The sequence below is a fragment of the Corvus moneduloides genome, chromosome 1 (assembly GCF_009650955.1).
Source record: "Corvus moneduloides isolate bCorMon1 chromosome 1, bCorMon1.pri, whole genome shotgun sequence".
NCBI classification, from domain to species: Eukaryota; Metazoa; Chordata; class Aves; order Passeriformes; family Corvidae; genus Corvus; species Corvus moneduloides.
This window is the reverse complement of record NC_045476.1, coordinates 41,583,551-41,608,927: the sequence shown is the minus strand read 5'-3', so window position 1 is coordinate 41,608,927 and position 25,377 is coordinate 41,583,551. Positions and strand designations below refer to the sequence as shown.

Genomic DNA, 25,377 nt, shown 5'->3' with positions numbered 1-25,377 from the left:
GCATTGTTGCTTTTTGTAGGTGAAGATACAGTCCAACAGCCTAGGAAAGTTTGAGTTGTGCTCCCACCTGTTGTGCCGAATTGTTGGCAAGCTAGTTTTGCATTAAAGCTGTTTCTCATATGATTGTATGTATATAAATATATATATTTTTTGGTTTTATTTTCCTCCTGAAATCTTATCGGTGACCTTGACTGAGAAAGGTTTCTTAGCACATACTTAAGTAACCCCTACTCAAATTTTAAATAAATGCTTGATTTTTTTACCTGAATAGCAGTGGTCTCCTGAGTCTGAACCTTCTATATAAAGATTAAAAGAGCATCGGGGTGAGAGAGCAAAGTTCATTTTCTAATGTCTGCCAAGGTTTTGAATGATGTTTTTTATCTTTTTCTTAAAGGCAAATGAAAATTAAAAAATTTGGATAGATCAAAATCAATTTGCCTGAATTGGTTGAGCAAGCCAAGAACTCCTCTGAATTGCCAAATCTTTAGAGGGATATTGACATCCACTTACAGTAAAAACAGTTCTGTTCTTTTTAAACTCTGAATGCTTTCGACATTTTTGTTTGTTCAATATGTATATCTATTTCCATTCCATTCAATGTCCCTAATATTTTACTGTTGGGTCCCTTCCCCCCTGCCATGTGGTCCTGGGAGAGGGGCCCTGAGGGCACAGACACGGGGTTTCCCTGCCCCTGCTCAGCCTCGTTCCCATTGGTTGGTTTGTGTTCCCTGCGCGGGCAGAAGGACCCTTGGTCCCGTGACTGGAACAGTTCCTCGGCAGAGCTCCGGCCATGCCGCTGGAGAAATAAACATCCCTGAAACATCTACCAAGAATCCATCCATATATATTTCTTTTCCACGGGCCTCGTTGTTTGATATGCGTGTTACAGTACCGGCACGGTAACATTTTACCATCTTACAAATGAATTAGCTCACAGAATAATATACAGAAAAATCTTTGGCCATTCTTTGGCAGCTAAGGTGAGACTGAAAAAGAGACTATATCATGTAGGAAGGTTGGAGTGCTAAGAATAATAAGAATAATTAATGCATAGCTTTTTCATATACTTTTTCCCTAATGGAGCTCAAAGAAATCTGGTTTTTAATCCTACATCTTAGTTCAAGCTCATTAACTCTTCTTAAAGTCAGATTGTGTTAATTTTGATGGATTTGATTGATTTTATTTTGGTTTTAGTGATTATAAATCTGTTTTCCTAGGTAATCCATTTTAAGGAATTAAGTTTCCTGATATTTAACCAGTGTGTGCTGATTTTTGAGACCACTGCTGCCTGCATCTTCCTTCTGCATACTGCTTTTAATTTGTTGGCATATCCTTTTGTGCTGAAATACCTGTCTTTTGGAATTAGATCTCAGCTGAGCTGAATCGGGGATTGAGCCATGAATGTTAACATTTGCTTGCCTTAGTTCATTTTTACGGGCTTCTGCAATTGAGCTTAGCTCTTAGAAAAGGACTTGTGTTCCTTTCAAGGGGATATCCTTTTGCTCTTGTGGCACTTTAAACGTCTGTCCATAGTATCTGCCAAAACAAAAATAACAATTCCTTAGGTATTTCCTGTTTTCTCGTGTTAACAGCTCAAAAGCATCTATCAACTTAAAACAGTTCCTCCTTTTCCGTGCTATCTTTTAAAAGTTGCAGCAGTCTTAGAAACGTCCAGTTTTCAGCAAGTCCCCTTGACTTTGACATCCCGATAGATTTTTCGTTTAATATTTGGTCTTCAGTTTCATTCTTTTTGCTGTGTACTGAAATTTTTTCACTGCTTGTTGCCTGTTTGGAAATCTCAAAGCTCTATTCCAGACAAAAAGACAGTCTTTAAGATGCTCAATCTCCTCCTTTGCCAAAATTAGAAACATGCTTAAGACTTTTGGCAGATCCTGGATTTAATTTCCTAGTTAAAGGACTTCACCTCCTTTTTTTCCTAATTTTTTTTCACCTTTATTTGCCTTTAAATTCGCTCATTTCCCTGCGCAGTGAGATGAGAGTTCTGAGAATGTATTTGGGCTTGTGAGCTCACAGGAAGAGGATGCTGGGGAATAAGCACTTAGTGGCATCATCACTGCTTTCCCATGGCTCTTACTGCTTGGTTGAGAAAAAAGATTCTTATCTACTCTATTTATAGTCTTCATTATTATTATTATTTTCATTGTACAAAAATAAAAAGGGGACAGTTTGGAATCTCTTAGCCCTAGATTCCAAGTAGTATCATTTTAACAGCCCACAAAAAATTTTTTCCTCCTGAGACTCTGCTTGTCAGAGTCCAGTACTCTCAGATCTGGTTCCTTCAGACATTTCACACGAGAAGAGTTCCAGATTTGTTTAAAGATACTTGACATTATGTGGGGTTGTGATTTAGAAGAGCAGTAGAGCAGTAAGCTGAAACTACAACACAAGCATGATATGGCAATCACTTTACATAGCAGAATCCCAATAAAAACATGATTCCCAAGGCCAGTCTTATGCTTCACCATCATGATGTTGAACATTCCCAGTCACTGCAGGGGAACATGTGGCTCAAAGCCAGATCAAACCTATTGCTTTTTTTTTTAAGTTTCCCTTATTAGTTGCCTATATGTTATACTTTAAATGGGCCTGAAATTTGTAGACATTTCTTCCACAGTTCAGAATGACATTCACAGTATCTGGGTTAAGTCAGGGAACTCCATTTACACAAAGAGATGATCCACTCAACTGACAGTGCTGTTGTCTAAAGCAGAGGGCTCTTTACCTTGTGGATGTCCTCTGTGTTGAGTTCAGTTCAGTGTTCTTAAGGCTGTGGTCACCTGTCTATTCTTCCCTGAACTTCGTGAGCACATACCTCACCTGTGCCCATCTCCTCTTCCAAGGATGATGAGCTGTTGGTCAGTGATTTTCTACCCCCACCTCAGACCAGCACTAGTGGTCACTGATGTTGCACAATGAATTTAATCTGTCATCACATGTATGACCCGCCCTCTTGCCTGGTCACAGTGAGGGTGGGAGCATATGCCTATGGGAAATGCTGATGAGCTCAGAAACCTCCCTGGGCTCATTTCTGTCGCTGTGCTTTGTGGGGTTCACCCATCATCATTTACAGAAGCACTGGTGATGACTTCTGCACAAAGGTGCTGTCTTTGGTGTCCCTTTTCTTAATGTGTTGCTTTTCCTGGCCAAGAAAGTGATCCAGTGCATGGCTCAGTGCCGTGACTCTTTGGCATGCCAGCCAAAGGACAGCAGCCTCTGCTTTCCTCGATCCTGCTTGCTCCAGGTATCCTTGCAGACGTGGAGCATCAGAAGACTACTCTGATGGTCACTGAGATGGTTGCCCCTGCACATGACCAGCAAAGCAACCTCTTGATATCATGAGCTGCCTCACTACCTTACTTCCTGATGCCCACAGAAACACAGACCACTCTTGCTGGCACAGAACTCACCGAGCTCCTCATCCTTGTCGCGCTAAGGAAACTTGGTGGCTTCCGGTCCTGGCCTACAAACTGTGGTCTCTTCAGCAGGTCTGAGGCAGCAGGACTGTTCAATGTTTTAGTGCCAAACATAGGCTTTTGAAGATATTTGATATTACACGGGATTTTGATTTGTAAGATTCATATAGCAATATGTGAAAATCACAACACAAGCATGATACAGCAATTGTAATATACAATATTGAATCACAATACAAACCTGATTCCAAATGCCCGTAGTTTTTTGCTCCACCATCACAAAGAGGGACATTTTGTCTTCATTAGAGAAGTCCCAAACACAGATTGAATAAAAAGCAGCCTGAAAAATCTTTAGATGACCTTCATATTGAGGCAGTCTTACTACTTGTTTCCTAACAATTTGCATTCTTCTGCTTATTTGTAAGAATCAATGTCGTAATATTTTTTAATTTCCTATACTAAGTCATAGGTCTCATTTTAGCCACTACTTCTGAAAGAAAAATCTTTATATTTCATTAAAATCAAGTCCTGAAGTTGTTGGGGGAAGAGGAGAGCCTGCATAATGCCCCGAGTTATCTGGAGACTCAGTCAAAGACTCTAGGGTAATTGCGCATGACATTTCAGATCTGAGATCTGTCTGCTTTGGGAAGGAGGACAGCTCACTTGAAACATTTCTCAGGGTCAAGGCTTCTTCTGGCTCCATCAGGAGTTTCAGGTTTAAATGGTGATTCAGTCAGATGTATCTTGTGCCATCAGCATGTGGGTGCCAGCTCAGCCGTGCAGGGACAGGGTGGCTTTGTGTGCACTGGTGGGAAGTTACACCAGCATGTCAGGCGGCATGCGGTTAATAGATTACAAAATACTATATATACTGTTGATTTTTTAGGCATCATGATTGAAGTGAGGCAAAAGCAAAGCCATGAAAGTTAATTTTCGATTTTCCATGCTAAAAAAAGGGAGAGGGGAAGTAACCTGGATAAGATGTGGATAATACAAGCCATAAATGCATGAAGCTATCCTAACCCTTGCTATACCTGTTAACAGTTTCTTTAGAGAGCATGATCAGCTTTTAAGCTGCAGCCAAAATGTGGAGAGCAATGGGCATTGTGCATTCCATTTTGTGTGCCATGGTGTTGGAGCCAGGGTGTCTGATGAGATCTCGTAATGAAACATGTGAATGCTTTGAGCAGTTGAACACAGTTCAGCAAAGCAGAGCTGAACTAATGGGGACTGCCTGTTTGCCAGTAAACAGATAATTGCACTATCTTGCTTAATTGAATTTTCATAAAAGTAAAATAGATTTTGGTAAAGTCCACCATGAAAATGTGTTCTACTTGTTGATCCTGTATATAGGGAATCAAGATATAGGGGAGAGGGAGGGTTTTTATCAGATACGCAGATAAGGCTTGAGGTTAAATTGTTACAAAAATAATACAATTTCCACATCTTATGCAATTGAGATGTTTTTACCCAGGTTTTCCATTGATGCTCGTGCTGTTATCGGCAGCAATCTCTTCATAGATGGATTAGAGTCAGAGAATATTATTAGGCTATAAAAAGTTCTTTTGTTTTTTGCAGAACAACCTTGACATGTATCATTCATACATGGTTAGTTTGCATTTCTTGGCTAACGGCCATTCTAAATGGTAAAGAGCATAGTACTGGACAATGTGAGGTTTTGGGGTCTTATTTTGAAAAGGAAAAATCAAAGAGTCCTTTTGATTCATGTTATTTCTCATGAGGCTATAATTTCAAAGGCTTGGCATGCAAGTTATGTCATCATAACCTCCTCTGTTCTTCTTTACTTGCCTCATGAACAATTTTCTCATGGAGGAGAGGCTGGATATTCTCAAGAATATGCTTTCTCTTTGAAAAAACTACAAATTTTCTGATTCCCTGAGGTGCTGTTGGCAAAATCAATAATTCCAGTTTGTTGTTTCATTCACAATCACTTTCCATTGCAGCCTAACTCTTATTTACAATTCTGGAATTTGACTTTGGTCTCAGAAATCAAAAGCTTGGTACTTGCTTTTCTCTATATGCTGTACAGACTGCACTGAGGTATCAGGCAGACATACATGATCCCCTCATAGCTGTTGCCAATGAAAGCTGAAGAGCCTAAGCAGAGAATCTTTTGTCTGGTTTTCAGATGTCCTTTTGGTGTAGATACCTAAATTTAAATACCTGAACATGTTTTTCAAATATAAAGACCACTGAAAGTTTCACTGCTTAGCATAAACTTCAGAAAATCATGCTCTAGACAAGAATATAGACACAGTTAATAGCAGAATTATGGGATGGAGGGAATTGTCATAACTTTCTAATTTGCTCATTTGGTTAAGTATATGGAAGGAAGACAATTAAATGTTAATGATGTTTCTAGAATTAATACTGTCACTATTGGTATAGATAAAAGCAGTGGTCCAGAATTCTTTTGGACCTGTGGACAGCCTTGGTCTTCTATCAGCCTGTGAAAGTTTTTAAAGATTATCGTATCACTGCCTTTTAAATTGGAAATGCCACCCTGTACGTTTGCTGTGAAGACTTTATTCTCTGGTCTCTATGGTCCATAAGAGGTGTTATACCATGGTTTGAAAACACATTGTCTGTAAGACATTCCTAAAATATCTAGCTTATTTTAATGGTTGTTCATAGAGTCCTGATTCAAATGCTAGCAGCATATTTTACCTTAATAAAACCCTGTCCTTGTAAGGAAGTAATCCATCCCCCAAGTTAATTTTAAAGTTTCTTGTTCACTTTAAATATTTCATTACATTAATTTTTCAAAGCAACAAAACAAACATTCATCAAGTGAAACTAAGCATGTCACCCTCAGATCTGTACATCTGTTGCTCTCCTACTGCTTTTCTGCATAATTCATTTTAATACATTTAAAGTGTACATCTCATTAAAATTCCTTACACACATTTATGTACACAATTCATATTTAAAAAGGAAAAAAAGGTGGGAAAGACTTTCCTGACAAGGAGGTTCATCAACATGACTGTTCCTTAGTTTTTTGTCTATTGAATGTATACCTATGGACTGCCTTTAACCTCCTACCTCTGCAGACACTGTTATTTGCCTCTCTGTGTCTCTCTGACTCACCTCTTCAGTGCCTTTAGAAATTTCCTATAGGACATTTTCACTTACTCATGATGTCATTGTTCCTCTTTAAGTGCATATATCCTCTTCTCTTCATTCTCTTTTCATCACTTCATGTGATTTACATCCACAATGTATTCTGTGCATCAGTCCTGCTATCAGCTGAGAAAATACCCATCAGATGCCCTAAGGAGTTCTTGTGGGCTGGCTGGAGTGCTGAAAAGGATTTTTATTTTTATTCCGTTCATCATTTCTTTTCCGTTCATCATTTCTTTTCCTCTGTCAGTATTTTCAACCATTGCACTATTTGATTTGGTTTCGTTTATTTTAGCATTGAGGAGTTATCGTATCTTTTAAACCAGATGTAGAAAACAAGTCAGTCTGGTAGGTTGAGGTGGCAACCTTTTGGAGTTGGTGACTTCTTATTTCAGTGGCTGCTGAAATTTGTTCTCTGAAATCCCTCATAGTGTTTAGGATTATGTGTGATTGTTAAAAGCAATCATAAAGTGTTATCATAACACTTGAAGAACCTTAAGAAAAGCTTATAACTGCATAAGAGGACTCAAAATGCTTTGTCAGGGAAAGTAGGACCATATTTGAAAAGAAGAAAATATAAAATGGTCATTTAAGGATTTATCTTCCAGAATCATTCCTTGGCAATAAATGACATTTTAGGTAAGTGGTTTATGGCTTCTTTGGAATTTCACATTTAGCTTTTGACATGTATCACTTAGAAACCTCATGAGAGATATATGCTAAATGAAATTCAGAAGTAGCAATTGTCTACTTGAATAGCCTTTTTCCTTCTTAGAAATAAGGGTTGAAATACACTTACTGGAAAAGTTTATTCAGAGTTTACAAGGGAAGCTTCTCTTTGCTTCCTGGATGTGGTACAATGTCAGTCAATGAGGAAGAAATTGAAAGCCATATATGAGCCCTTTAAAAAGATTAAGTCAGGTGCATTCAGTCACTTTGGTTTCCTTGAAATTGAGTAACAGAAAGTGCAGCTGTGAAGGGAAAATTGAGAGAGTTCCCTTCTGAGGAAAAGTTATTTCATTTTATTCCGATTACCTAGTTCCAAATAAGCAGCACAGGTTTAGATTCAGCAGTGTCGAATATAGGTTATGATCTATGGGAAATGAGCTCAGCCCTGAGAGGTGATGGGTCTGGAGGCAGCTGAACTCCTGTGCACTGGAAAGCCTCTCCTTGCACCTGAGTGAGAGTTTGGTCTCTTCAGTAGCAGGCAAGCACAATTTTCAGGTGCTGACTGTTGTGACATTAATTCATCCATGTTCAACATCAAGAGGAAAAGAGTTTCATGTGAACTCTATTGTCTGGGTTGCCCCTGTAGGAGTATATGTTCCTGGATTTTAGACTAATGCACTTGTATTGTTATGGGATTTTATCTCATGTATTATCTACTCTAAGCTTTATCATAAATACAACAAACATTGCATGCTACAGCAGCAGAAAAGGTGGAGATTGGGAACAGACTTGGGAGGACAGTGGACTACAACAATTTATCTTCAAAAGGTCTTAGTGTTAGGAATGGCTGATGCAAAATTCCTTGTTTGTGCTTTTCCTTGGCTGTTGTATGTGCAGCAGGGTTTTGCATTAAGGGTGGGGACCATACAATTTGTTTCAAGGTATTTCAGCTACTGGAAGCATGTGAAATTTAAAAGAGCAGAATTAGGTTCACAGGTTGATTTTTCCCAAGTAGTGCTAGGTAATTTCATATGTATCCCAGTGAGATTAATGAGTGAGAATCCTGCAATGTATTTTAAGAGACTCAGGATGACAGGGCAGATGATGTTTTCTTACCGTCCATTTGTTTCACAGATGTCTACAGTTTGCTTCCTTATATGTATTTGATATGGAGCACTGTCTGTGGCAGATGGGGCATCAGTCTGATTGGGTCATTTCTGGTTTGCCCCAACAAGAACTCTCTTCTGTCTGGCAGCTGTGTTCATTTTGCTGTTCCTTTTTGGCTTGCATAGCACTGCATACAATGAAATTGGGAGGAAAGCTGCCAAAACTCTTTTTTATTATTTTTATAAGCTAGAAAACTACACCAAAAGTGTTTCTTATTCTGAACTCCTAATTGAAGTCCTAATTAGTCTATGAACCCAAGTGATTTTATTCTTTTTGCCCTCTTACTACTCATACTTTCATTCGTTCTGTTGCACCAGCTTTATTTAATTTCATCTTAAACTATCTAATACTTTAATCTCTTGATGTCAGAGACTGGATTTGTCTATGTCTTGGAAAGCTCCCAGAAAAATAAGTCTGGGAACCATCAAGTGCTACTGCAGTTCAAGAAATGGTTGATTAGGCTACGGTCAGGTCAGTGGCTTACTCCTGATCAAGAGAGAATTTCGCGTCCCCTTTTATTAAACTTCAGTGATGTGTAGCATACTTTAGTCAATAAATAGCATTTTGCTGTTCATCCCTGCTGGAAATAATACATGATGCTGCAAGTATTGATCAAAGAGCTGTACTCTGTTAATCTCTCTGCTGGTAGCAATGTTAAATATTTACGGATTCTCCCTTAGTCCTCCGAAAAGTGTTTCAGCCCTGCAGAGCATGCTCAGCCTTTCTGTTTTATACATGTTTTACAAGTATGTTACTCTTTTACTTTTTTTTTTCAAGAACACATGCATGACAAAGCATTGCAAGATGCTTGCACCAGTTTTAAAGCTTTCTTGCATAAGCATGTTGTGAATGTATACATCGATTAGAATGGTGTACTAATTCAGAATTAACAAGGAGAATGCCTCAGAGAGAAATTCTATCAGTGCCTCATTTCCAAGTGGCTGAGTTACATTAAGGACTAGGAGAGGCTAACACTGTGCAGCATAATGTTGTATTGTGAGATGACAGATAACAAAGAAGACATATTCATATCAGATTTATTTATCCAAATTATCTGAAAATTATCAGAGTACTAAAAATTGAGTTTTTTCTCTGCTAAGTGCTTACTTATTGTATCTGTATTGCCATCAAAAAGTCTCAGAATTTTGTAGCAGAAGAGATAATGAATCATGTAGGCTTCCTATCTCCTGTGCTTGCTCATTGACCTCATGTAAATGTAATCATTTATCCTCAATTTTTTATACTAATATATTGAAGACAGACTTGATATTGTCAGGCATGCAATGGAATACGCTCCAGGAAACCTTCCTTCCAGTGGTGAGGTGACAAATGAAAAAGAAAATAAAAATGGATTTTGCAATTTAAAACATAGTGTGCTCAGGGAAGAATGCATAGCAAGCTATAGTGTGATATGATTCATTTCTATATATGCAGGGAAGGATTTTACACAAAAGCTTTATAGGAGTTGTACAGGATATTTAAAGTAACATGAAGCCTATTCTACATAATGGTGCCTGCTTCGTCTGTCACAAGCTAGAAGAAAAGTTTAAATACTTGTGCTTGCCCTCTTATCTTTCAGTAAGATGTTGCATTATGCCTCATCCCATTACGTATTTAATCATTCTTTGGATCTGATTATGTGTTTGGAGGGGAAGGTTGGCAAAGAGAGTAAAAAAAAATGCACACATGCTTCTCTCACTAAATTGCTGAAAATCTTGTTCATACGATGTAAAGAAATTGCATTTTAGATATACTCAAAGCTGGTGCAAAAGAAGTCAATGCTTTATGTTGAAAATTTTACATGACTTTGAAGGATATTCTTTTCTTCTAGGTGATCAATGGTGAGTGGATTTTAATGGTTTGAGCTTCTGTGATGCTCATTAAAGATAAAACATCCGGCGTTTCAGATCCCTAAAGTGTTCAGTCTTAAATACCAACATGGGTGTTAGAAGGGACAGGGCCCTTTTAAAAAGCTAATCTTCATTTAAGTGGTTTTGCAGGGTGAGACTGTGAGAATCTGTCCATTACTAGTGATAGATTCAGTGGCTGATGGTGCCACCACAGAGTGGCAAAGAATGACTATAGCTGCCCCTTTCTTTCATCATGCCTCAGGATACAAAGTTGTTCATATTTAGGGCCAGCACAGGGGAGCTATCTTCTTTCTTCTGTCAGATCTTCTCAACAGATTACGAAATCTGGTTTCTGTCATCCATGTTCAAAGTAATGTTTTCCAAATACCTGTTATTTTAGTTTAATTCAGTTCCTATATGTGAGGAAAACATGCCAGTTTCCCCAGTAAAGATACAGTGAGATGATGTTTTGGAGTGCTTGATACCTTTTTTATTGAAAAGCATCCTGAGGAGTTGGCTTCACCTTCCAAAGACTCCTGCTCTTCCTGCACAGTGTATGAGTCTCTGAGGCCGAGAAGAAACAGAGCCCAGATCTCCAGCTTTCTATTCCTGGGTCTTAGTTTTGAGACCAGAACATATGTTCGTAATCCTCCCAATCTCTACTGACTAGCCCTCAAAACAGAGTATAGATCTTGGGATTAGTGAGAACTGATTTTACTGTAAATGGTTGGGCCCTATGTTTTTGGAGTATTTCTGCTGAAAATATATTTCTCTGATTTCTGTTGGTGTGTTTTCATTTGTGGCAGACAGCTACATCTGAATATATGATTTATTGTTTTGTATTGCATTTTTGAGCTGATTTTTCATCATCTGTATGTAAATAAATTGTGCTGCCAAAGTCAGGAATTGAACTCACAAAGTTTGCGTAGCAGTCATAACCAGATATATCCTCAGATGAATCATGAAGTGTTCAGGGCCAGGTTGAATGGGGCTTTGAGAAGCCTGATCTATCGAAAGGTGTCCCTGGCCACGGCAGGGGAGTTGGATTTGGATGATCTTTAAGGCCCCTTCCAAGCCAGGCCATTCCATGATTCTATGATTCTGTTCTTAAGACTAATGACTCCTCAATCTCTGTGCAGGGTGGGAAGTTATGGAAGCTATAACCACCTTTTGTATCTTCCATAACTGTTCATGGGCGTGCATCAGCTGAGGTGGGCGTCCCTAAGTGAGGAAAGCTGTCTCTGAGTACAACAATGCATTTTTCCTTACAAGGGTTTGAGGCTTTAAATATCTCCTAATACTCCAGAGTGTGACATAAGGAGGGGCCCCATGCCATACTGTGCTGGAGGTTCCAGGTTTCCACTTCTCATGGACAATATGCTCAAATGATGAAGTGCTTTGGATGGGATGGATGGATGGGATAGAAATATAGCACCAGCCAATGCATTTATTCGCAATGTGTTGGTATGTATTCTAAGTTTCAGCAGTTTGTCAGTAACACGTGATTACTTGTGGGATTTAGTGGACTGCTGGAGCAGTTGCAAACTGGTTTCACTATGGTGAAACTGAACTGGTAGCAGAGGAGGCCCTGTAGTGGATGGCAGCTTGTGTACTTCATCACAACCGGCAATGATTCCTCATTCTGGAGGGAGAAGATTCCATTATTTGAAAAACAAAAAAAAGTTCTTAAAAATGTAAGGAATATGCTAAATCATAAAATTAAGGAAAAAAATAGAGCTGAGTGGATGTACACTGCAGTGGAATGGACTAACAATTTATGGAAACATGCTGCAGAGATGAAAATACAAGGGCATATTATTTTTTACTTAGGGAATACTTGTATCATCAGAACTGTGTGATGAAGAGCTTTAACTTTTGTAGGTGGATGTTTAGCAGAGTGTGTTTGCTGAAGTATATGTCCTTCACAGCAAAATGTTCTTTTGTGCCTCATAAGCCCATGTGGCCTGACAGAGGTAGTTTTGTGTCAATGCTGAGTGATTGCATGCTTTCTGGGTCATTCATGTTAACATTTTGATTATAGTGATGAGTTACAAGGGATAGGCGGCAGAGACTGTGATGTTGCATTGGAATGTTCTAACTCAGATGAAGAAAAAAGACATTTATCTAACTGCAAAGCTTTGAGACAAAGTGAATCACATAAATAGATGATCTTTAAAGCAAACTATCTGCTATGTGTTCTGGTGGTGTTGTCAGCTGTTGTCCTAAAATCTCAGTGTCCTTCAGAGTTTGCTGTGTTTTACAGCAGCTGTGATCCTGGGAAGTCTCTATGAAATACTAGGATGGGCACAGTGATGGTAAGGTATGAATCCTTATGAGAGCTCAGTTTTCCCCATAATTCTGTCTTGTGTTGGGAAAATATATGTGATCCTGGAAAGCACGCAATGGAAATTGTGAGGAAGAGAGAGGGGCATAATCCTGCATGGATGAAAGCACTTTGCATTATAACCAGCTCTGTTCTGCCACTTAACCACCAACAGGAGACAAAAGACAAGAGTAAGTGCTCTGCTGTTAAGCCTAAGTGTTGTATCTTGATTCTTTTCTGCCCAAAGCACTTCAGACTAAGTGCACAGCTATACATTAGGCTTGAGAATCCCACTCAATTGGAATTTTTACACCTCAGTGCATCTATACGCTGACTTGGTGTCTGTGCTGGATGTCATAGTCACTTCTCTTTGTTGGTCAGTGTACAGAGCTGCATGATGTGCCTCTAAATAAAATAAATTCAGTGTTCCTTTAAAGGCAATGACAGGTAAAACCCCAGACCTATCTTTGGCTTTCAGTGAATTGTATAAAACCTGAAATAAATCTGCTACCAGTCACACAGGGCAAACTCACCTTCCATGAACTTGATTTTAAAGACTTATCTACCTCGGGGATCTCTGTTGCTCATTCCCTGCCCCTTCTATGCATAGAAGTTTCATTTATCTCAACAGGATTTCTGTGTGCTAGGCACTGTCAGGATATACAGCAGAGACCTGTGGTGCAGATAAGAGATGCACAATACTGATTGGAAAGAAAATATGCATCAGAACATTGCCCACCCAGAACATGTAGTTAGCTTTTTACATGGATAGTGGCACTGAGCTGAATTTATGTGCAGTGTCATTTATGTTTCACACCGTTTTCAAGCTTCATTCATCTAATACCTCTGTGAATGCTCGTCCCCCTCTGATGCCTTCAGGCAGAGGCTCCCTGTTTAAACATTTGCTGAAATGGGTATCCTGTGGCTGTGAAGCATACATGTATATAGTACAGTCTGAAATTTGTGTAGAAGAAGAAAGGGGCACTCTGTATGTGTTTTAGCAGTTATGAGAAGTATTTCTTTGGGGGAGGACTATATTCTGAAGGTAGTATCAGGTGCTGGATTGGCCTGAAAGCTGCTGTGTACTCTTGCATTGTCCTACTAGTGCTTTGTGGAATCCTGGAGGATTAGCTTTGCCACAGAGCAAGTAGGGATGTGGCTTTGACACAGAGCAAGTAGATTATGTCTCCCATAGGAAACAAGAAAGCATAGAAAATAAAAATGGGGCTGTCTAGTTTTCAAACTGGAAAGGAATGAATGTCTCTCTGTTATTATTTCAGCCAAATAAGTTCTCTCATACTGTGAAAGGCCTCAAGTGTTTTGACCTGATTATTTTATCTCAGTGGTCAAATTTAGGGGAGAAGCCATTCTCCTTCCATTGTCCTTGTCCATGCACCAAAAATTTTAATAAAGCAAGGTTAGAGGAGCTGTTAAAAATTTTTTCCTTTTTTTAGTGTTAGTCTCTCACTGTTCTCTCATATAGGCTTTAGCTCTCATTAAGTCCTTTTTTTTTTTATTTAAATTGTTTTTATCTCATGTTGCCAACAAATCAATCAGAGGAGCTGTCCCTATGAATACAGAATATCCATGGAGGCCAACATTGATTCCTCCTCAGCTGCTTCTTATTATAAAGTTCCCTGGTGTGAGGAAGACGCTAAATAGAAGATAATAGACATTACATCTCACATACATTTTCACATTCTGAAAAATACAGTTTGGGGATTTTTTTTTTCATTGAGAATTTAGCTTTCCTTTCTTGAGAAAGGTAAAAAAGCATTTCTCCAATTCTTTTTTTTTTTTTTCCAGTGCTAGAGAGTAGAAACTTGCTCAGGTATTGGGAGTTATTCACCCTGAAAAACAGCGTGCTACTGCCTTGGAATAATCACTTGCATGGTAGAAATGTTTATATTTCCTGCTGTGTTAATTGGTGTTACTAGTAAAGCCTGCAAGATAGGAATTTCTCAGCTACCAAGAAGTCACTTGCTAGACAGTCTGATTAATAAAGTGAAAGACATCCAAGTTATTTTAATAGGATTTTTAGCTTTTCCAGAAAAAAATAACATTTCCGAAACAGAAACAGACCACTTAGAAACCTGCCACTTTTTCCTATTGACACCAGCCTGTTGTGCTGTGTGTGAACTGTGCTGTGCTGTGTGTGAATAAATTTGTGAACTGCCATGACATGATTGGCCAGTGTTGTGAAAGGCAGCTGCATGAAGATAAGGGAACCCAGGATAAGACAAGCAGACCTGACATTCCCTTGTTGACAGAGAACATGGACTACTCCTCTAATGTCATTGTAAAAAAGTGTCCCAAGTCAAACCGAAAAACCCCAGCTTAGCCCTTTCCCCAAGGAGTGCTCCTGGGTTGGGTGTTCTGCATATGGTGATTGTTACTGGGAGTTGTAAGGGTTAAGCATCTCCTTCCACTCCCACAGTTACACTTTCCCATTGCCTTCTCTGACAGCTGGAGGCCAGAGACCCCCTACATGACAGAAGAGTCCCAATGGGCACAGCTGTCTCTCCTAGTTCAAATTTTGTGAAAATAGGAAAAAAAACCCTGTCCTCCATGAGGCAGAGCTGTTGACTCACAACCTTTGCCCACCACAGCTGGAATGCTTGCTGCGGGTTCCTCTCCAGCATCTTCTTTAATTCAAAGAGTCAGAGTAGGCTTGTGAATGTGAAGACTGCTTTTGCAGAATCACAGAATGGGTTGGGTTGGAAGGGACCACAGTGGGGTCACCTGGTCCAAGCTCCCTCCTAAAGCAGAGTCATCCCAGAGCACATGGCACAGGATTGTGTCCAGACGGTTCTGGAGTGTCTCCAGTGAAGGAGACTTCCACAGCCTCTCTGGACAACCTGTTCCAGTGCGTGGTTGTCTGCACAGTAAAGAAGCTTTTCATGTTCAGCTAGAACTTCCTGTGCATTAGTTTCTGGCTGTTGCCTCTTGTCCTGTTGATTGGCACCACCAAGAAGAGCCTGCCTCCATCCTTTTGGCACCCCCCTTTTAGATACTGGCAGACATTGATAAGGTCCCCTCTCAGTCATCTCTCCTTGAGAATGAACAGGCCCAGCTCTCAGATTTTTCTCGTAAGAGAGATGCTCCAGTCCCTTAATCATCTTTCTTAACCACCACTGGACTTGCTCCAGGAGCTCCATGTCTCCCTCAGCCCACAACTGGATGCATGACTTCAGATGCTGCCTGAAAGAGGTCTCCTCACTTTTTCTCCTCTCTCAATTCTTATGCTTAAGGTAATTAGTTGTGTTGGTTAAACACCAGAATCAAGCCTGCTGGGTCTAAAAATCTATTTGGAAATTTTTAAATGGGATTTTTTTGTTGTTTTTTTTAACCCCACCTTAATGCTATCAAGCGGCTTCTTCTCTAAACAGACTCTCTGTAGGCTGTTGCCTCCTTTTAATCGCTGTATATGGTGTTCTACCATGATTAAGAGAACCTAAGCATTCTTCAGATGTCTACAGCTTTGGAATTTAAATTTAAATTACTTCTAGGAGAAACAAATCAAACTTGCATTGCAGAGCTACCAAAAATACATTAATATATATTAACCTGAAAGTTCTTGGTGGAATAAATTGAGAGTTTCAGCAGTGTCATATCCAGAGACATTTAAATTCATTTTGATTTTAAATTGAGTTTCTTTCTGAATTCCAGGCCAGACCGGCATTTCTCAGCATACTTAATGAAAGCCTCTGCTATGCTGGACTGGTGTAATATGCAAGTAAGTTAATGGCTAAGAGAAGTAAAGGACTGACAATAATAACTTAGCCCAGGATTTGGATCAAATATGAGTGTCTTCTGTAGGCAGAGAAAATGGGGTGATGGTTATTTCTGTCATTATTTTTGTCTTTCACCCATCCATATGGTGAGGACAGTTTTCACAGACAAGGCAAAAAGAGAGACTGGTGTCTTAATCATATTTCTTCATAATTAGGTCCCATTTTTCATTTTACACAACAAAGATGGCTGAGAGGAATCCTTCTCCCTGACCTCTCATTCACATTTGTCCATCACTGTGTCAGAAATAAGACCTGTTAAGCTAAAGGACAAATTAATCTAACTGTAACATAACGCAAGCAAAGCAGAGAATATGCTTGTGCATAAGCAGCTTCAGTTGATATTAAAGAGAGCTGATACAAATACACACTCTCACCAACACATAAGCACATATACATTTAATATATAAGATCAAGCTTCATTTTCCTTTTGGCTTTGGAGTAGGAATTCTGTTTACAGTAAGGCAGTGACATAATACTGCAGCATGTTGCCCTTCACATTGATATAAATCAATGCCATCAACTCCTTCCATGTCATCAACAAGCAGCCAAGAAATTTTGGCTTTTTAATTGGAATCACTAACTTCCATATGTAAAGTACTATTGCCTACTTTCTTAGCTGATTTTATGATACAACTGTCTTTTTTTTAATCTTTTTTGCGTATTTTTACCGTGATCAGTATATTAAGTATATTGTTGTTTTTATAGTATTGCTAGTCAGATTAGAAAAGATCAAATCTCACTCCATTTTGGTAAGCACTTCTATGAGTAGGAATTCTAATCTTCAGGCTCAAGAGCCTGAAATTAGCCACTAGAAGCTGGATGTAGAAGATTGCATCTCACTACATCACCTGGTCTCCTCTCACAATTAAGAGAAGGAAATAGACATTTTCAATTCGTGTTTCATCTTGTCCTGAAATTGGTTATATGTCTGAAGTCACAAGTCTGCTCTTTTATCTCTTAACTGATTGTAGAGGAATCTTAGGAGGAGCAGCTCACATGAAGAGGTCTGTAATGACCATATCTGTCTTGTGGTGAAACAATTCCTCCAGGAAAGCAGAAGTTCCATGGGGGGATCTTGCTTAGAAACTATAGATCTGATGTCAAAGGGTTTCTTCATTTGTGGTGTGGTTCCACCATTTGCTCTGTATGCTCAGTTCCTTGTGCTGCATTTACCCCACCTCTGGCAAGGGGACACATACCCTAAGCAGGGTTTTCACCCAGCGAGTGTATATATAAACATCACAGGAAACATGACATTACTAGGAGAAAAATATAACAGTTGTCCCTAGCAAAACCTGCTGAGTTTGTTTTATTTAGGCAGACTCCAGCAGAGGCACATAGCCCCCATCTCTGTCATGTTAGGTGTTACTTAGAGAAATCATCCTGAGAAGCTACCCCCATTAATTCTACTTCATAGAAAATGAGCTCTGATTGTACCTACAGTAAGTATTGGGCTGGAGGTTTAAGTGTGTTTCTCTTCAACAGAGCAAGAGGAAGAGCAGTGTAGGTTTTGCCAGGACTCTTAAAAAGAGATTTGTAAAGGTCTTAACCTGTCACTGAGAGAGAAAAGTAACTTGTTCAACGTTAAAGCTAAATACTGAATGCAGTAAAATATAAAAAAATTACATGAACTGTGGATGGAACTGCACAATCTTTTATTATGGACTTGGATGTAATGACTCTCTCTTACAGTTCATTTTGGCAGAGAGATGAGACTCCCTCATCTCCTCCCTCAGAAAGCCAGTTTGCAGATCAGCACGCTGAGCGTAGTCTGGTATCACAAGTTACAATAAAACATGTGATAACACAGCATGCTTGGCTTGAAGTTGGTTATTTATCTGTAATAAACTTTCTTTACTTTGTGCTGTGAACACAAAAACCTTGGACTGAGTTGTAATGTGCCACTGTGGTGATAGTGATTGATTCACCAGATGCTGTACTGTAGATAGTGCCATTTACCAGTGTCAAATCAATAAATACTGGGTTACCCCTCTTACAGAAGGTGAAGCAAAGGAATAGTCAGGTTACTATAACATATGCAAGTTTTCGTCATTTAAGGAGAAAACCAAAATAGTATTTAGCAGCTTGGCTTAAAATGAAAAGGACAAAAGCAGATCTCAGCCTCATTCTTAAACAAACTGATTTTTTAATACTAACATTGATTGTATGGGCTTCAAAGAATTTTGGATCTGGCCTCATTGTTCTTTTGCAGTTCTCAAACACATGCTACAAGCAGAAATAAACACCTGTGTAGACTTTTTTGGTGTTAATATCCTTGCAAACGTAGCAGTCGTGCTGTAGTGTGGTAAAATGTGTCAATTGAGAGGAGTTAACAAAAAAAAGACCAAGAAGTGTTTGTGTGGAATATGTGTTATATTCAATTCATTTATGTGCAAATGTGCTATTCAAAGGCTCTATGTGCTTCTCATTATATTGTCTCCCTAATTTAGAGTGTACTCTATGTGGCATGGATATTATATTGTTATTTTTCAAGGCAGTGTGCACACACTACTACCTCCACTTTTAGTGATAATTGAATAATCATACTGAGTGTTTTCTTATTTCTGTGCTTCTTTCCATACAGATGTGACACTAGTAGTTGACTACTGGATCATTCTGAATTTTGGTGGTATTCAGATATATAAATGTGGGATTTAAGTTTGTGCAATGAATGTGTGTACTAACTTTGCTTTTGTTGTTTCCAGAGGGAATAGAAAATAGCTCTTTGTTCAACTTTAAAGTTAGTCCCAAAGTGCCAAAAGAATGGAAAAGATATTTTGTACAATGTTTCATGACTTATTTTTTTTTTATTCCATATGGTCAGTTAAAACGCAGATTCAGTGTTTTCATATCCAAAAGATGTACAGCACAATGTATTGCAGATACTTAAAAGTGAAATGTTTTGATGAAAAGAAATGGGAACAAGTAAAAGAACTATCTTGGGTGAAAATCGTGAGAGAAGGAATTCACAAAGAAAGTGTCAACAGCAACAATGCTGAACTTCAGCTACTTTGATCTAATTTTCATTTTGTCACTCAAAGCAGGAGAAGTTGAAGTCAAAGTTAAATATCTCTAGACAAGGGCACAAGTTGCAGAACTCAGGAAGAGTTGCCAGCCACTAAAAGAAGAGCTGATTTTTTTTTCCCTTTAAAAATGAGAAGGAAACTTTTAAGTTGAAATAACAAAGAAAACTCAGAACAAGGGCAGAAAATTCAAAAACAAACAGAAAACTTGGAACCAGACAAAAGTACAGTATTTTATTTTATTCCAAAGTATTTGTTTTTCTATCCAAAGGGATGTGATTTTGTAGCATTTCTCTCCTGAATGAAAATCAAAAAAATTTCCTTCCTTGTGATCAAATAATGAAACTTCATATATTTCAATGGTCCTGAATGTGAGTTTGAAAAAACTTTCATTTGGAATTTAACACCTTTTTCTTCGTCCATCTTTCCTGTCGAATGTGCATAGTCTTTCTCTTTCTTTTAGTTTGTGTTGTAAGTGTCTAGAATGTAGAAGCATCTGAAAATCCCTTTCATGGTTCTTCTCCTGGTGGTCCATCTTTAAAACTCTGTTTGCAAAATCTCTATCTACTACCGGAAAACTGACGAGTTACATTACTTGTGCATAAAGAAATACTATCTTGCCAATACTGTCCTATGTGTCTTCTGTTTCTAGTTTTGTACTGGACTGGTAAGGAATTTGATCAGAAGAATATGCAGTGAGAGCTGATATGAAGTGCAGTAGAGACAGGTTGTAAGGATAAAGGACCATTTTGTTACTTTGCCATGTGAAAGAGTATTGAAGAGCCCAGAACCTTCAAATATCTCACTCAGGAGAAATGGAGGAGGGAGTCAGAAGAGAGCATTGATATGAATATCTCAATTTTGGGTTTTATGCTTTGAGTTTTGTAAAATATATGCATTTTCATGGTACACCAAAAATGAGAAGTTTTGTTGTATCTAGATCTGCAGTTATGTTCTGGCTATGTTTAAAAGGAAGCATGCATATTTCAGAGAGCATGTAGTTTGGAAATGAGACCAGTACTGGCAAATATCCTAAGCTGTATTCTTGATTCCTTGTTTTTTCTCAGTCCTGTGTTTGCATCCTTACTAAACAAGGAGGAAAAAATTTAAATGGCAGCTGTTGGAGGTGAGGAATAGTGGAACTGTTGTACAAGTTACCTTACATACACCTTATTTGAAATACAAATTGTAAATGAAATAGCAGATGACATTATGTAAACTCATTCCTCTATGAGCAATTTTTGCCAAGTAATGAAAATCTAGTCAGAATGGTGCTTGGTGGATTTGCATAATTGTACATCTGAAAGACTTAAGTGGTAATAACCATTGTTTAATTACTTAGTAATATCATTTTCTCTAATTCAAACTAAAGTTTCAACAACTACTAATTGAAGGGAATTAACTAGTCATGACTATTAAACACAATCCATTGTCAATTTGATTTTAAAACTTCAATCGTGTAATTTTCCTTTTTAAATTTTTCTAGCTTCCTGCTTGTCACCCTTAACTTATGGAGTTCCCAGGGCCGATGTTCTCATGTTCATGTTGATCATCAGAAAAGCCACATTAACTCTTAGGAGAAGATCTGATGAGATCCAGCATTCAGAAAATAATTTTTAGCCATGTGTTTTGATGGGATTGGAAATGAAGATTGCATTGTAGTGATGTTGCAGCAAGATTATTATTATTAGCAGACTGAATAAACTCCTGGGATTCTCTCATATGGACTGAGTGGGAACACTTTACATCACATGGTAGTTCTGTACCTCTGAACATGTATTTTCTTTAGGATGCCTCCTTAATTTTGAAGGAACTGGGAAGACTGTAGAAAGAAAGAAGGTTGGTTTAGAGGAAGGAGCCATGCATGGTGTCACCATGCCTGAATCATCTGTCAGACACCTGGCACAGTAAATTGAAACAGCCTCCCTTGGGGTGGACCCTATGTCATTTTCCTCCTTTTGTTTAATACAATAATGCAAGAAAGGCAAATACTGAGAATGTTGCTACTGGTGGATCGTTGAGATCCGTGTTGTGGAAGTCCATTCGTATAAATGAATGCAGTCCACTTCAAATGATAGAGTTCAGGTAGGTCAGAAGCCACAGCAATTGCATTATTTATGGAGAGGCCTTATGGACAAATAAGCCTCCTGCATGTCATATGCTAACAAAAATAGTAGATGTTGCATTTAGGAAAGAGGGGACCAAGAAGCAGAAGTTTAATAACAAAAAAAGCAGCGGGATAAACTTTAAGCTGCTGAAAAGCACATTTGCAGCAGGGTTTTCTTTCTCAAAAATTCTTCATATAAAATCTGTAGTTTTCTTTCAGACAGGAATTTTCAGTTTCTGAGTATAATTTGCATATATTCTGTAGAATGGTCAGTAGAGAACAACTGTAGCCATCCCAGCACGTGGCAAAAAATTGTTTCTTGAGGTCTGGATTCCTTCAGAACCTCAGACCGCAAAGGCAGGAGCTGTGTGAATGTGCCGTGAATGCATGTGGAGGAGGAGAAATCACTCTGTGTCCTCTTACCAGCATTTATTGTTTTAGGAAGTTGAGTGGCTAAAGCAGAAGATGGCAAAAGTTTTAGAGCCGTGTTGAGATGTGTGCTCTGCATGATTCTAGTTAATTATTCCAATCACATAGCACAGGTTATGTATTTATGAAATATCCCAGCAGACATGGCAATTGAGTTAAACCTATTAACAGTGAATCTTGCAAGAATCCCTACAGCTTCCCGTCGTTCAGTATCAGGCATTAAGATTGAATATAGGCATCAACATAGAAGATTACAGTCTCTGTAGAACCGACCCCAGAGAATGGAGACAGGCAAGTCATCATCAGGCACAGAATCCTTCTGCTCAGAATAATTGCCTATTTGCTGTGCATTCAAGCTCTATTCCTTGAGCTTAGATCTCCTGCACATCTAGTTAGAACTTGCAGAATTAATATCAGGTTTCCTGTCACCTCACTCATTACTTTTGTCAGTGGAATTCAAGGAGAAGAGTCAAAAACATGTTTTTTAGAGGCTATTTCTTAAGGACTTCTGTTTTTTCTTTTTTGTTTAAATAGAAACCTGTCTGTTAGCATGTCAGGTTATTTCTTTTGGCTACACTGGAAAGGACATCTGAATAAATTGTGATTTTACAGTACAGGTATTGTTGCTTGGAGATCATTATTGTGTTATCCTTTCTAACCAGAGCCACACCTTGGGGAAAAAAAAAAAAAAGAGTCTTTAGAATGAGAAGAATAGTTTAAATAGCAGATTGGATGTGTTCTCTTTAGACTTCTCTTTCAGAAGACTTCTGCTGTTCTGAGTCTTAGAGCATGGGAGCAGTCTTTTGAATAGTATAGCAATACAAAAATGCATTTAATTTGTTTAATGTAGTTCTAGAGAATCTCGGTAGGTCTTTGTAAAGAATGATGATATACAGATGGCATATTGAGAATCTTCACTGGAAGAAAAGTTATGTCTCCCTCCTAGTCACGTAGGATTCCAACAAAGGATACAAAAGGCTATTGTCCTTTAAACTTTTAAGTAGTTTTCTTTAGAAAGATGACCTGCATTCTCATGCATTTATGAATGGAGTGGTGGGTGGACCTGGAGTGCTGTAAGACCAATAATCACAAGGTCCCGCTGACTTCAACAGATTTATATTGGCTGAGGAAAACTAAAAAAAAGCAGTGTAATTCTTCATACAGATAAATTTTGAGTAAATTAGTACAATCCCAAAGATAGAACAATTGCAACTACATTCTGCTTTGTTCCAAAGAGAGTAAATGCTGTTATAGCAAATAAATTACTGGACTTTGTTACTCACTGCCACTGCAATTAGTGAGTGTACTGGAATTCTTACTACTTCTCTTAACACTGAGATTTTTTCATTGTTTTGTGCAGACTCAAAGGTGTCCCTGAAGTTTTAGCTGTTATTTCCTCTTCTGTGCTATAAAAATGTAAAATCTGTCATTTTCATTTCTTAATGATTATCTCTGTGATCTCCCTAATCAATAATTAGCTAATAGATCCTTGCAATACAGTAACAATGCCAGCTAGTAGCTTAATAGAAAAACATGTGTTCTTATGCTGAACTCTCTTGTTTTGTCCTCACTTAACTGTTTTCATGTAGCAGATTTTTTTAAATTTAACATATACAAAATGATTATTAATTTCCATCATAATTTTGGAACCTTCTTGGGGAGAATGTGTGTGAAGGAGCTCAACATGAAAAAGAAAAGTTTAAAATATGGGTTGATTTTGCTTCTCTGCTATCATTGATCTTGGCTTTGTCATTGTTTTAAAATATCATTCTGTATGTTATTAAAGTGAGGAAGCTTCAGATCATGCAAAAATCTTCTAGAAAACAGATTTTGTATCGGAATTGGAAATAAAATGAAAAATAATGAGAAAAGAAATTAGGTTAAAAGGCCAGAAAACCCATTAGAAACTGTATGTTTGTGTATTATCTAGCAAATCAAATGTCAGGGGAAGACATTTGTGAAATAATTATCAATAATTTAGAACAAAAAGGAAACAAACAACAGAAGCCTTCATTTTTATATTTCAGAGACTAAATCCAGGCTGCTAAATCCATAAATGAAGCAATTACATGGCATTATTCTGATTTTAAAAGACAGTTGCACTGTCAGAAGCTTTGCTGGGAAGTTTCCCCACCCAAATATCGTTTCCTGTTCCGAGGTTGTTGATGAAGTGAGGGGTTTCATTTCACACACGAAGAGACCATTGAAATGGTGTCCACCAGAGTTGGTAGAGCCATAGTATGAAAGTTGAACAATGTTGAGAGTAAATGTGGAGTGAGACCTGGGGATAGATGTAGGCCTTGCCAACAGGAAACTTGGCTTTGCAGAAAGAATATTAGCTGTGAAGCAGCAAGATAGTAAATGCCAGGAAGAAAACGAATGTTCTGTTTTCCCTTCAAGTTTCTCTTGTGATTTAGTTTTCTGCATGCTGTTCTCTAAGACTCTAATGTCTTGAATTGTGTCTTTATTTATGCCTTACACTGTTTGACATTGGGACATAGTAGGAAAATCCCAGAGGTTTGTGAAGGCAGGTAAATTTGGGATAATCAACTGTACTTTGACATTCTTGAAATCAGGCTTCAAAACTTCTTGAATATAAACAGGGACAAGTTTATATTTAATTACAGAAAATTCTATTAAGTACAGACTTAACTTCTGTCTGTCTTCGCAATATCATCTTTGACTTCATACGAAGGTGACAGGGACATGAGCGCAACCTCTTAGGTGACATTGCCCTCTAGGGATATAGATAGGAGTGTGAGCCTGGAATAGCTAAATATTACAGTGAATAAACAGGTTTGTTTGAAGCTTTAGATAACTGCAGTTTGACTGTTCTGATATTCTGTGTTTGATAACTTTCCACAGATACCTGATAATATGGATATGTTATGTACAAACATGTGTAGAGAAATGTCTGTGCCCATAATTGCGTCCAGTCCTTATTATCAATAAAAGCTCAATTAGAGCTGTAAATCAGGCTGCCTTCTGATAAAGCACTTTTGTGAGCTGATGGTGGCATTGCAAACTTGGATTGGGGAAAGAGATTTTTCCTGACATAGAGTGAAGTGGGAAATGAGGCTGAGAAAACAGAGCAGCTAGGCAGAACTGTTTGAGAAAGGTTAACTTGTGAGTAAATACTGCACAGTAACTCAGGAGATCTGCACTCAGCGACTGTGTGACACTGGACAACTTGCATTATCCCCATGTTGCATCTCATTTCTTTGTGAGACAAAGGAAATACTTCACTACCTACTGGGAGAATGAAACCATTAGTGTTTGTAAGGTATTTGCAAACAAAGTCAGTGATAAGCCCCATAAAAACGCCCACCTTATTTAGTATGCAAAAAGTGGCAGCAGAAGTTACCTTGAAGGAGCATGGCATGACACAGCTTGAGAACTACATAGGCATGCTCATACCCTAATCCTCCAGCACTCGTACA

At 38.4% G+C, this 25,377-nt stretch overlaps 1 protein-coding gene across 6 annotated transcripts in view; it reads left to right on the top strand.

The window, feature by feature from the left end:
- Window positions 1-25,377, top strand: part of RBMS3 (RNA binding motif single stranded interacting protein 3) — a 711,648-nt gene that overhangs the window by 579,714 nt on the left and 106,557 nt on the right. The gene's annotated exons all lie outside the window — the stretch shown is intronic.